Source organism: Pinus tabuliformis, chromosome 4_1 (genome assembly GCF_031772625.1).
Source record: "Pinus tabuliformis cultivar Carrire ecotype Pingquan chromosome 4_1, CPIR1, whole genome shotgun sequence".
Taxonomy (NCBI): Eukaryota; Viridiplantae; Streptophyta; class Pinopsida; order Pinales; family Pinaceae; genus Pinus; species Pinus tabuliformis.
The window spans coordinates 866,245,781-866,256,576 of NC_142303.1; positions in this window are offsets into that span (position 1 = coordinate 866,245,781).

The window sequence follows — 10,796 nt, forward strand, 5'->3', positions numbered from 1 at the left end:
TCTACAATTCATTGAAGAAAAGGTGTCTCAGAATAGCTACCTTTGGAAATCCACCAATGATCTAAGGTATTTACAAGAATTATTCAGTTTGAAGGGAATCCAAAATCTATCCTATAAAGAGCACAAGGTACCAACTTAATAAAATCAAGTGAGTACTTCGCACTCAACAAGACACACTAACAATAAGTCAGATAAAATTAGAGGTATGTAAACACAAGGTACATATGCTCACAAGTTCTTATATTTTCAATATATCTAATGATTAATGATTTATATAATCCTTGTTGATATCTAGTCTACGATAAAGAGTGTATTCTCTACATAACATATTAGAATCTTAGTCCTCACCCTCTAGGATCTAGAAGTAATTTAGGATTCGAAGAAAAAATGCTTGATTAAAAGAAGGAATAATCTTTCATAAGATTTTGTCCTCCATGGTTACGTAAGAGATTTAACTTGAGAAATGAAGTCATGGTATCACATGTTTTTCATGAAAGTGTGCATTATAGGTATAGAGGATAATGGTATACACTTCAAGAAATACCTACAAGGTCTCTCAAGAGACATCTCCAAGTGTGTCTATATATCTTATAAAATTCTCTTTATCTTATCTTTTGAAGTTTTTATTACATTACTAAAATCATTATGTCTAGCTATCTTGAACCATAGAGATTTTTGTTTAGGGTGATTCATCTTTCAATAAAGCTACCCCCCCTCATATTCTTAATTGACTTTAGAGAGCCCTAGACTAGTTCTCTGGAAAACCCTAACCTAATGGTATGCTAACAATGTGTGAACCATAGTCTTCTTAGGATTATTGTGAAATTCTATTTGAAGTTATTATTGATGATGTCATGTTTGGGATTTCGGTATGATCATGAAATCTTAACTTGTTAAGGTTGAATGATGTTTGTGTGAGATATTGAACCTTTGAAGTTTTGGTATTGTAGGGTTTTCTCTGCTATGTTATGAAACCATAGATTCTTAGGGTTTGGTTGGGTCTATAATAAAAACCCTTATTTATAGATTCCTATGAATGAAATCCTACATATGTGTCCATTTGGTTGAAATCCTAGATTGTTATAGGATGGGACATGTCTAATATATTAATGTTTCCTGACATATGATGTTCCTATGCACGATGATGAATTCCTAGATGTATGAGCTGACCCTTTTTTTGTTTGTCATGGATCCTAGGGTTTGGAAGTAAGCCCTAGTCAAAGTTTGTTTTCTTAGGATGACAGTATTCTAGGGTTTTGGAGTTAAAGCTCAGTAGAAGTAAAAATCTCTGATGTATGATGACAATGTGATAATTTGATATTTGTATCCATGTTTTGGTTGGGATTGATGTTTGATTGAAAATACAGGGTTTGAAACTAACCCTAATGGAAGTTGGTCATGTTAATGACTGAGCTGTGATTGGTCATGATTGATTCTTTGGTATGAAATCTAGGATTTGTATGAAACCTTAGTGAGAAGTCTGACATATGATTTCTTAAATGCTATTAGATGCTTTATAGATATATATTTGTTTGAATTGTGTCTAGTGTTTTCTATTTGTTGTAGTAAGGTACGCCATACCTTTGGAAGAAACATTGAAACCATAAATATAATGAAAGTTGGTATGATGTAGTCTATGGTTTATGACAAAGTCCCTAACAAGATGTTGAAGAGTATGTGTCTCTTGGATATAATTAAGTTTGGGCATATGATATATATAAAGTGTAAATGCTTCTCTTGTTATAAGTTTTTCATATGGTTAACTTCATGCTTCTATAATTTTGGGTGTACTTGTCATCTAAGTTGTGTAGGTACGTCATATTCAAATTAGTGAAGATGATCGTAAGAAAAATTGATGTGATATGCATGATATATCAATGAATCTGATAAGAAGGATGGAAGCCATGAAATATTCTCCAATGCCATAAATAAGAAGTAGAGCTCCCTAAGTTAAGAGGGATTCTACATGAAATTTCCCTAGGTTAAGAGGGAGCTTGAATGGTTGAAATATTGGTAGGATAAGAGGATGGTTGAGAATATTTATTCTACAGGAATGATTAGATCCTCTCTGATTAAGAGGGAGTGACAAATATGGTTCTGTACTTCATGTGTCATGCACTAAACTAAGACTAACAGTCATACGTTTAGTGAAGGCCATGAGTGAGAGAAGGAAATTGGAGAATACATTTTGAGGTGTTGTTGAAAGAAGGAAAGCAATATCCTATTAAAAAATATGTTGTTGCATATGAAGTAGGAAAAGGAAAGTGTATGATTAAGGAATATTCTGTCAAAGATTTGGTGGATAGTCCTACTATGAAAAGCTGAGAAGCAAGATCAAATTGTCTTTAAGACACCAACGGTTTGTATTTGATTGTGCACATGTGAAAGTATATTATTGATTGGGGTTGTGTTTGCACAGGTGAATCTCTCGAAGGTTTTTATAGCATGCTGGTTACCAATCAGTTTTATTGGGAGATATTGGTCATACTTGATCTACTAGATCTAGGAGTGTTGAGGCTTTGTGAGTGAAACATTGACTAGGAGGACATCTCGCTGACAGTTTTTGTTGATGTCTAGGTCCCAAAGTTGGAAAATGTGGTGGTTTTTATAGAGCTATGTTTTTGGATACACAACTAGATTTTTGGGTTGGTTGTTAGCAAGTAAACCTAATTGTACTTGGAGGAGCTAAAAGCTTGAGTCGACCTTATTCTCGCTTCGATAGATTTCCCTGATCATGAATCTAGTCTGTGGCATTATGGTGCCTAAATTGTTGAGAGACCAATGGACAGATTGCCCACTTCAGGAATCTAGTCCATGGCATTGTAGTGCCTAAAAGTTCTTCATGATTCTTAGAGTTGAGATATTCCATTATATTTGTATATCATGAATACCTCCCTACTTAAGATGGAGTGTTGGAAAATGTAACTAGGTTCGGTCTTCATTTAATATATTTGAGTCAGCTTTTAATGTACTTGTCAAAATAAAGTGAGAATATTTTATTATTATTAATTTTATTTCACCTATTAAACCATGGGTTTCATGCTTGGGTCAAATGTATAGGTCAAGCCTCTATTGTAGGCTTTAGGTTATTGTCAAAATAAATTTTCAAAGGCTCCTCCATTCATCGAAGTCTCCTTGTTGTTGAAAGGATCTCCATCAAGGCTAATTGCATAAGGGGATCACATGTCAGCCTACACAAATGAAAGAATATGCATGTTGGATCAATAATTATGACACAACTGTTCACAATGTCATGTAGGCCTATTTTCATGGGGAAACCACTTTATATACCAGCGAGGGATCTTCACATTACATCATCTCAGAGCTCGCCAATTTTAGAGATACATTTTTGGTGATCACACAGAAGCTCGCATAGAATCACAAATTACAAGTTCATATTTTAGGAAGGTTTCTATTCAGTGATCACAGAGAAGTTCAGATGAATGTTTCAAGGTCTTTGCAGAGAAAAGTTCAGATATCACAATGTGTTGTGTTCATAGTACTTCAAGCAAAAGGTCTCGGTGCCATTGTAGAAGAAAAGTGGCATCATAGTAATACATGAAGGAGCTTGGATTGGTTGCAGAAGGAGATCTCTTCAAGGTCAATTATGAAGAAGATTGATTACTATAGGAGCAATGGAATTGAAGCATAAGAATGTTGACTTGATGGATGGAGACAGTCTCTATTATGAGTTGTAAGGGTCATGGTCATCTCATCTTGAATCTAATGAAGGAAGAATTTGTGACTGGGTTCTCCCCTCGAGGGGGGTTTTTCCTTGGCACCATGCCTATATCTTGTGTTCTTCTAATTGTTGCTTGGAATTAATATTCATGATTAGAAAGTATAACTAATATACATAATACTAATAATTAAAAGCATCACAAGTTAATTTCATTGATAAGGAAAATCATTTAATTGCCATCTATATCGATTTACCAACAAGAGGAACCCTTGAATTTGTAGATAGATTGAGGTTCAAATTTTTTCCAAAGATGCAAAGATCAAGGCTACTATATGATTTTATTCTTTTGGGAAAATGTTTTGTTGTAAAGGTGATTAAATCTTTAGATAGGAGATTCATATATTTACATGTATTTAATGTGGCTAAGTTTTTCACTTCTGGACGTTATATAAAGAAGTGAATGAATAGACTCTCCAACAAAAATATAATGTAAATGTTTATGTGAAAAAATTAGCATTGGGGAATCATCTATTGTGGATACTGCTAGATGTTTGGGTGAAATGGATGAATTCATTTGTACAATTTGTAAATCATATGCTAAAAGGCATATGTATGACATGAGATCGATATGGAGATGTGCCTAAATGGATGGAAGGCTTTCCATATTTGATGTAATTATGGAAAGCTATTATCGTTATCCCACAACTTCATGAGTGTGTGCAAGAGGCTTCTGAAAATTAAATAAGATAAGAAAAATGCTGAGAGATAAATAGTTTCATTGGAGAGACTAGATATGTTAATGTTTCTATCTCTAAGTGCACCTCATCCGCTAAATGAGGTAGATTGGAATGCTACTTATGATGTATGGAAATAAATGAAAACTAAAAAGTCATTTCCATTGGGAAAATAGATTTTTAATTTCAATTATGTAAGTCCAAATATCATCGAATGAATAGAAAAAGCATATGTTTACCATTTTTTTAATGGATTTTTTGGAATTTGCTTTGCTTATTTAGTAGTTATATTGAGATTTTATACTATTTTAATGTAGCTACTGTTTAAAATTTTAAGATTTTAAATATTTAGAAGACACTATTCCATTATGGAACTTGTTTTATGAGGAGTTTATTTACTATATACTTTTCTGTAGAAGGGCAATTCTTTTATAACCTTTCATCCTTCAATGGTTAGATGAATATATGCCCTTCCATATGAAATTAAGTGTAGACCTTCAAATTTGATCACTGGTTACAAAGCACACCATGCTTTTCTCCGGAGAGCTCTTTACATTTTTCTAAATATTTGCGTCTAATGTTCTATATTGAAATATTGAAATTGGGTTAATGGATGGTTGAGATTTGTTTTGTGGAAATATTCATAGTTGAGCCAAGAGGCTTATTCTACAATCTAGTATTAGCCTAGAGGCTTATTCTACAATCTAGTATTAGCCTAGAGGCTTATTCTACAAATCTAGTAGGAGGGGATGTGTAAGTTTGTCCATATGTTTATTACTCTTTAAAATAAAATTAAAAATTAAAATTATGTTCTAAATTTAAAAATAATGTTTGATGCGAGAGACTCATTCGACAACAGTGAGGGTGATGTGTAAATCTAAATTATGTTCTAAATTGAAAAATAATGTCAGCTATAATAAGAAAAATGAATGTTTTATAAAGTAATTGGAAGCAAAAAATTGTGAGTAAGATGTTTAAATCTTATACTTTCCAAAAATATTAAAATAAACTATTTGAAAATCTTTGTTAATTAATTTCATATATATCTATATATATAAGAAAATGTTAAAATAAAATATTTTAATACAAATTAAGATTGAGATATACTTAAAACATATATTAATAATTAAAAAACCATTTTAATTTGTGTGATAAAATGTATTAATATACATTTTATGAAAAACATTTTAAAGTCAAGTTAAAAAAAAATGTATATATCACTAAAAAATTAAGTTTTATCGTTAAAACATTTATTTGGTCCTATATATACTCTATTTGGCATCCAAAAATACAATTTAAAAAATGAAAAATAATACATTAGATTTTACACTAAAGAAATATGATCTCTCTAAACTTAGGTTAGATCCTTATTTAAGGTAGATCTACTCTAATATTATACATTATCTAACCCACATTATCAAATATTTGCAAATCAATTTTCCGTTTCAATAAAAAAAATATCCATTTAATACAAATATCTCATTCTAAAATTAATTAATAAAAATATTATAAAACACTACACTATTTTCTCTTCATTTCTTTTCTCTCTCCGGTCTTCATTTTATTTCTCTCTATCCATCTGATCCATTCATTTCCTTACACTTTGTTCATCAAACCCTTCCATTCCCATTCACCTGTTTCATTGCCATCCTTTAAATTTTATTTTTTTCGGCTCCGCTATGTTTAGCGTCAATAACACTTACCAAGCCAATCACTTTTACTAGCCACTTTAAGAGGTGTAGGTTCCTGACTTTTCTTTTGGAGGAACAACAAATGACTCGAATTAAAATGTAGTATATTTTTCCTTTTGATTAAATAAATACCTTAAAGATAAAATGTAGTATATTTTTCCTTTTGATTAAATAAATACCTTAAAGATAGAGGGGGCCATCTTGATTTACTTCCATAATCTCCTACCAAATTTTCAAATAAAAGTCGTGCCCATCGTGCCCTTGATATTTATGAATTAAAACTAGATACTGTCCTTTTAGGTGCAATTGTGTTTTCGCGTAGCACGTACTAAAGCTAAGTTACATAGAAGCCGAATGTTGTTGGATACACTGAATAGCTATAATTGCGGACGTTAACAATCTACTGATATCTAACTTAAACTTCTTCAAGTTTATTCTGAGAATAAATTTATGTATATTGTCTATTTAGTTGCCCTTCCTGTTTAATTCTAATTAGCTTTAATTCTAATTTCATTATAATTCCCATTTTGCGAAACCAAATCCTTCATACAATTAGATTTGTCTACGTGATCGTGTTGGACATTCAGTATGCTTAGTTTGTTAAGCTTGTTAATTAAGTAGGGTTTACAGAATTTCAGTAAATTCACCAATAAGAGGAAATCATCGAAAGCTGCTAGATGCTTAAGGAATGTAATATGGTGAAAATTTTTGAGTTGTTTTGAGTGTGATGTTATTCAGCTCAGGGTTAATACAATAAACAGGTGGAGGAGGCATAGTGGTTCGGCAGATTATTGGGTATGGAATAGTTTTATTTATTTAGAGATTATAGATTTTTTATGCTAGATGGAATGAAGTTGTATAGTTTATTGTTTGGAATAGAGAAAATAAAAGTATTCATAATTTTTTATTTCGGCAGAGAATTAAGAGAATATTTCATTTTTATTATATCATAAATAAATATTTTATCATGGGAGTTAGGGGGTCATGGAAGCAATTGGATGGAAAATTGTTTCCATGGGATAGAGATTTTATAAGAATTTAAATTTACACAGAGACTAGAATGAAACTCATCACAATGTAATTTGTCCTTTCTTAAATAAGGTTTAAGATTTGATTTTCAAATTACATTTTTGTACCGAGGAAAGAAAAGAAATATGTTAAAATAGATTAAAAAACCAAAAAATTATAAAACAAAGAAATCATTTTATTTTAATATTCAAAATATATGTCATAAAATTAAAAATAAGCAAAAAAAAATCATAGTATCCAAGAAATATTCTATTTAAAAAAAACCAAAATTAATATTATTTAAAAAAATATAAATCTTTTTTTTTAATATGTAGTTTTCACAAATATTAACACATTTAATTAATTATCGTAAATATATTTTATAATAGTTAGTTGGATTATGTTGTAAATGAGACTATAAGTTTGTAAATAATATTTATTTGGAAAAAACTTAAATAGATGTATATTAGGGTTAGTTGTTATTTCAAATAATTATTAATGTGTTTCATAAATGTATATAGACATATGTCAACAACATTTACAAATGTGGTTGTGCTAGTTTGGTATATGTTGTAGTTTTATTAGTTGGAATTGTTGACTATATTATAAAATACTTTTATATTGAATTTTCAATTTATTTAGCCATTAAAAATATAATTTAATTTAAACCATGGAAAATATTTTATTAATAATTATACAATCTCATTTTTTTAAATTTAGAAAAAATATTAAATTATTTTTTTCCTTTCATATCTAATTAATAATAAAATTTGATAACAATTATTAAAAATTCAAAATAAAATATATGTAGTACTTTTTCTCATTTGCAATCAAAAAAATAATGTTGATATTTTGTAGCATAATTTATGAGTGCATGATATATATATATATATATATATATATATATATATATATAGCAATTGGTTTCCCATTTCGAAAACCATATCACTATCATAACTTCAAAATTTTATGATTATTAATGCTATATGCTATTTGATTGTGTGTCAAAATGAAGATAAAATTAGTAGAAAAAATAAACGAGAAACGTATAGACATTCTAATGACATTTCTATTGTGAGAACATCGCCTAAGGTATCTATTTCTCTTGATTATCATTCAGTTGGAGAGTTCACCTGAATCAATGGTTATGACTCATTGTCATTGTCTCGGGTGTTGAAGTCTAGATTTGTCAATTTCTTAGTTAGAGTCGTTAAGTTTGCATTAAGCCTTTCAACTTTATCGATTAAGTTTTCCATGTAGATAATAATTTCTTGCTCAATTCCAGCTCTGTTACCAAGAAATTTTCGCATGAGAGTTTTGATGTGCCTATATAAATTGATGGTTTGCATATATGAGGAGGTTCAAGCTCTCGAAGCGTTCCCCACGTTTGGTATCCAATCGCTAGTCTCCAAGTCAAATTTACTGTTAGGAATATATCAGCTAGATTGTCTAACTTGCTCTTCAACATTAGAGATTACCCTCTGGACTCCTACAACGATGATACCCCTATATCAATCCATGATTTCTTTAGTCATTTCCTAGTCCTAGGTCTGATGTGTAAAGGAGACGAGATGGTTAGAGGTAGGAGAGAGTCCAGGGCGTATTCTCATTTTCCCTCACAATTAAGCAGAGGGATGGCGTCTAGCCATAGAAATAAAAACTAGATAAGGTAAAGAATTGATGTTGCCAGAGATAGGAGAAGGGGAGACGCAAAACCCTTGCAAGGGCAGGATAAAAGAATGAAAGATAAATTAGAGTGAAACTTAGAGAACATGCCACTAGGATAGGAAAATAAAGAGAGTAGAGAAAAACCCATCCCAACATTAAATGAAAAAAATAGGAGGGGGTGAGAGAATAAAGGAGAAAGAGAAAATAGAAAAATAAACATGCCGGGGAAAGAAAAATTGGTCCTCCAAAAATTAAGATTCCAAGAAGGGGATGTACAACTAGATAAGTAACTAGCCCAATTCTTGAATTATGAACTACAAATAAGAAATTTATAATCAAAACAATGTTATAGACAGGGACAAGAAAAAAAGGATCCTGAAATGCTTGACTCTTCTCCATAGCATGTTGAAGGTGGCACTTCCTCTAGAGATTAGTTTCTAACCAAGTATTAATGATATACTCACATGCATCAGAGTGTCAATTGGTGGTCAAACATCGATTTTCTTTCCGATTTAATATGTGAACTCCAAGAATAGAAACCCCAAAAACCTCCAAGAAATCCATATATGGTGGATGTTCTTTAGGCAAGAAACAATAGAGAGGGTGTCTAAATTTATCATTTTCCATCCTATATCATGATAAATGAACCTTCTCCCATAACTTTCCATTATAGTCTCTAAGATTCCACTACAATATGGATGTGAGACATATCTTCCTTTACTTGACACCCACGAGATCAAATTATGTTGACACCTAATCATAGGGATTGGGTGAACAACTGTAATTAATGTACATAAATAATAGAAAAGATGGAGATTCATTGGGAGATGAACTGAATAGTCACTCCCTCTTGTATTTAATAATGAACAACGTGAATGAGTAACATGATTTGATTTAAGGAGTTACCTCTTGGTCTGACATGGTATTAGAGCCAGCGCCATTTTTGGCTTCCTTCTGCTTTGTAACTCCCTATTCTGCCTATTCTGCCTATGTTCTGAATCCTATGCAGACTGACATCTCTCTCACTATTATTCTGCTGATTCTGGCTAGCCTAGCAGCTCTGACGCTACCTCCCATCCAAGAATACAATCATGGTACAATAGTGGTATAACACTTCAAAATCAAGCTGGCAGTTTTGGGTAATGGTAAATGCTGTTGTGGTGAATGCCGCTGTGGTATATCACTGTGGTATATCCATTGAACGCCGCTTCCAAAAGAAAAGCACCATACCCCGCAGCTTCCTTATCACTACAACTGTCGCTACCAACATACACAGTTTGACTCCTCGCTCCCATACACAATCGACTCATATCACTGCACAGTCGACTCATATCCCTCCATACATATATCACTGCACATTGGCTTGTATATCATCCTCGGTGCTTTAACATTGGCATGTATAGCCCATGGCGCCCACCGTGGTATCGCTGTGGTGAATGCCGTTGAACGTTGCCTTCTACAGCACCCTCGGCCTCCTCCACGGTGAACGCTTGGCTAATACACAGTCGACTCCACGTTGAATGCTAGTGCGATAGCTACTCCACGGTGAATGCTTGGTATCAACATTCATACCTTTGATCACTGCGGCTAAACACACCCTCCTCCCACGCTGCACTGCTCCTCCCACACTGTGGCTGCTTCCATACGGCCCCTCCTACCACGCTGTCGCTGCCCCTCTTAACTCGCAATGTCAGTCCCACCACTCGCAGTGCCTCCATATAACTCATACACCGCTCCCTGTCCATACAAATTCGCTCCTCCATATAAATAAATCTAATTTTTTTTACATATCATATTGTAATTGTTTTACCACCAGAAGTACAATATTTTTTTTAATTGGCAGCAGAAGTATTTTTACAACACTTAGATTTTACAATGCATTCAATTATATCTATTGTGGGAGTAGTTCCCAATGGAAAGGAGAATTATCCTGAATGGTTGCAAAAAATCCAACACGCTCTCATTTTTAATGAGCTATGGAAAGGAGTGTGTGTTGGAGAAGGAGATGAAGCA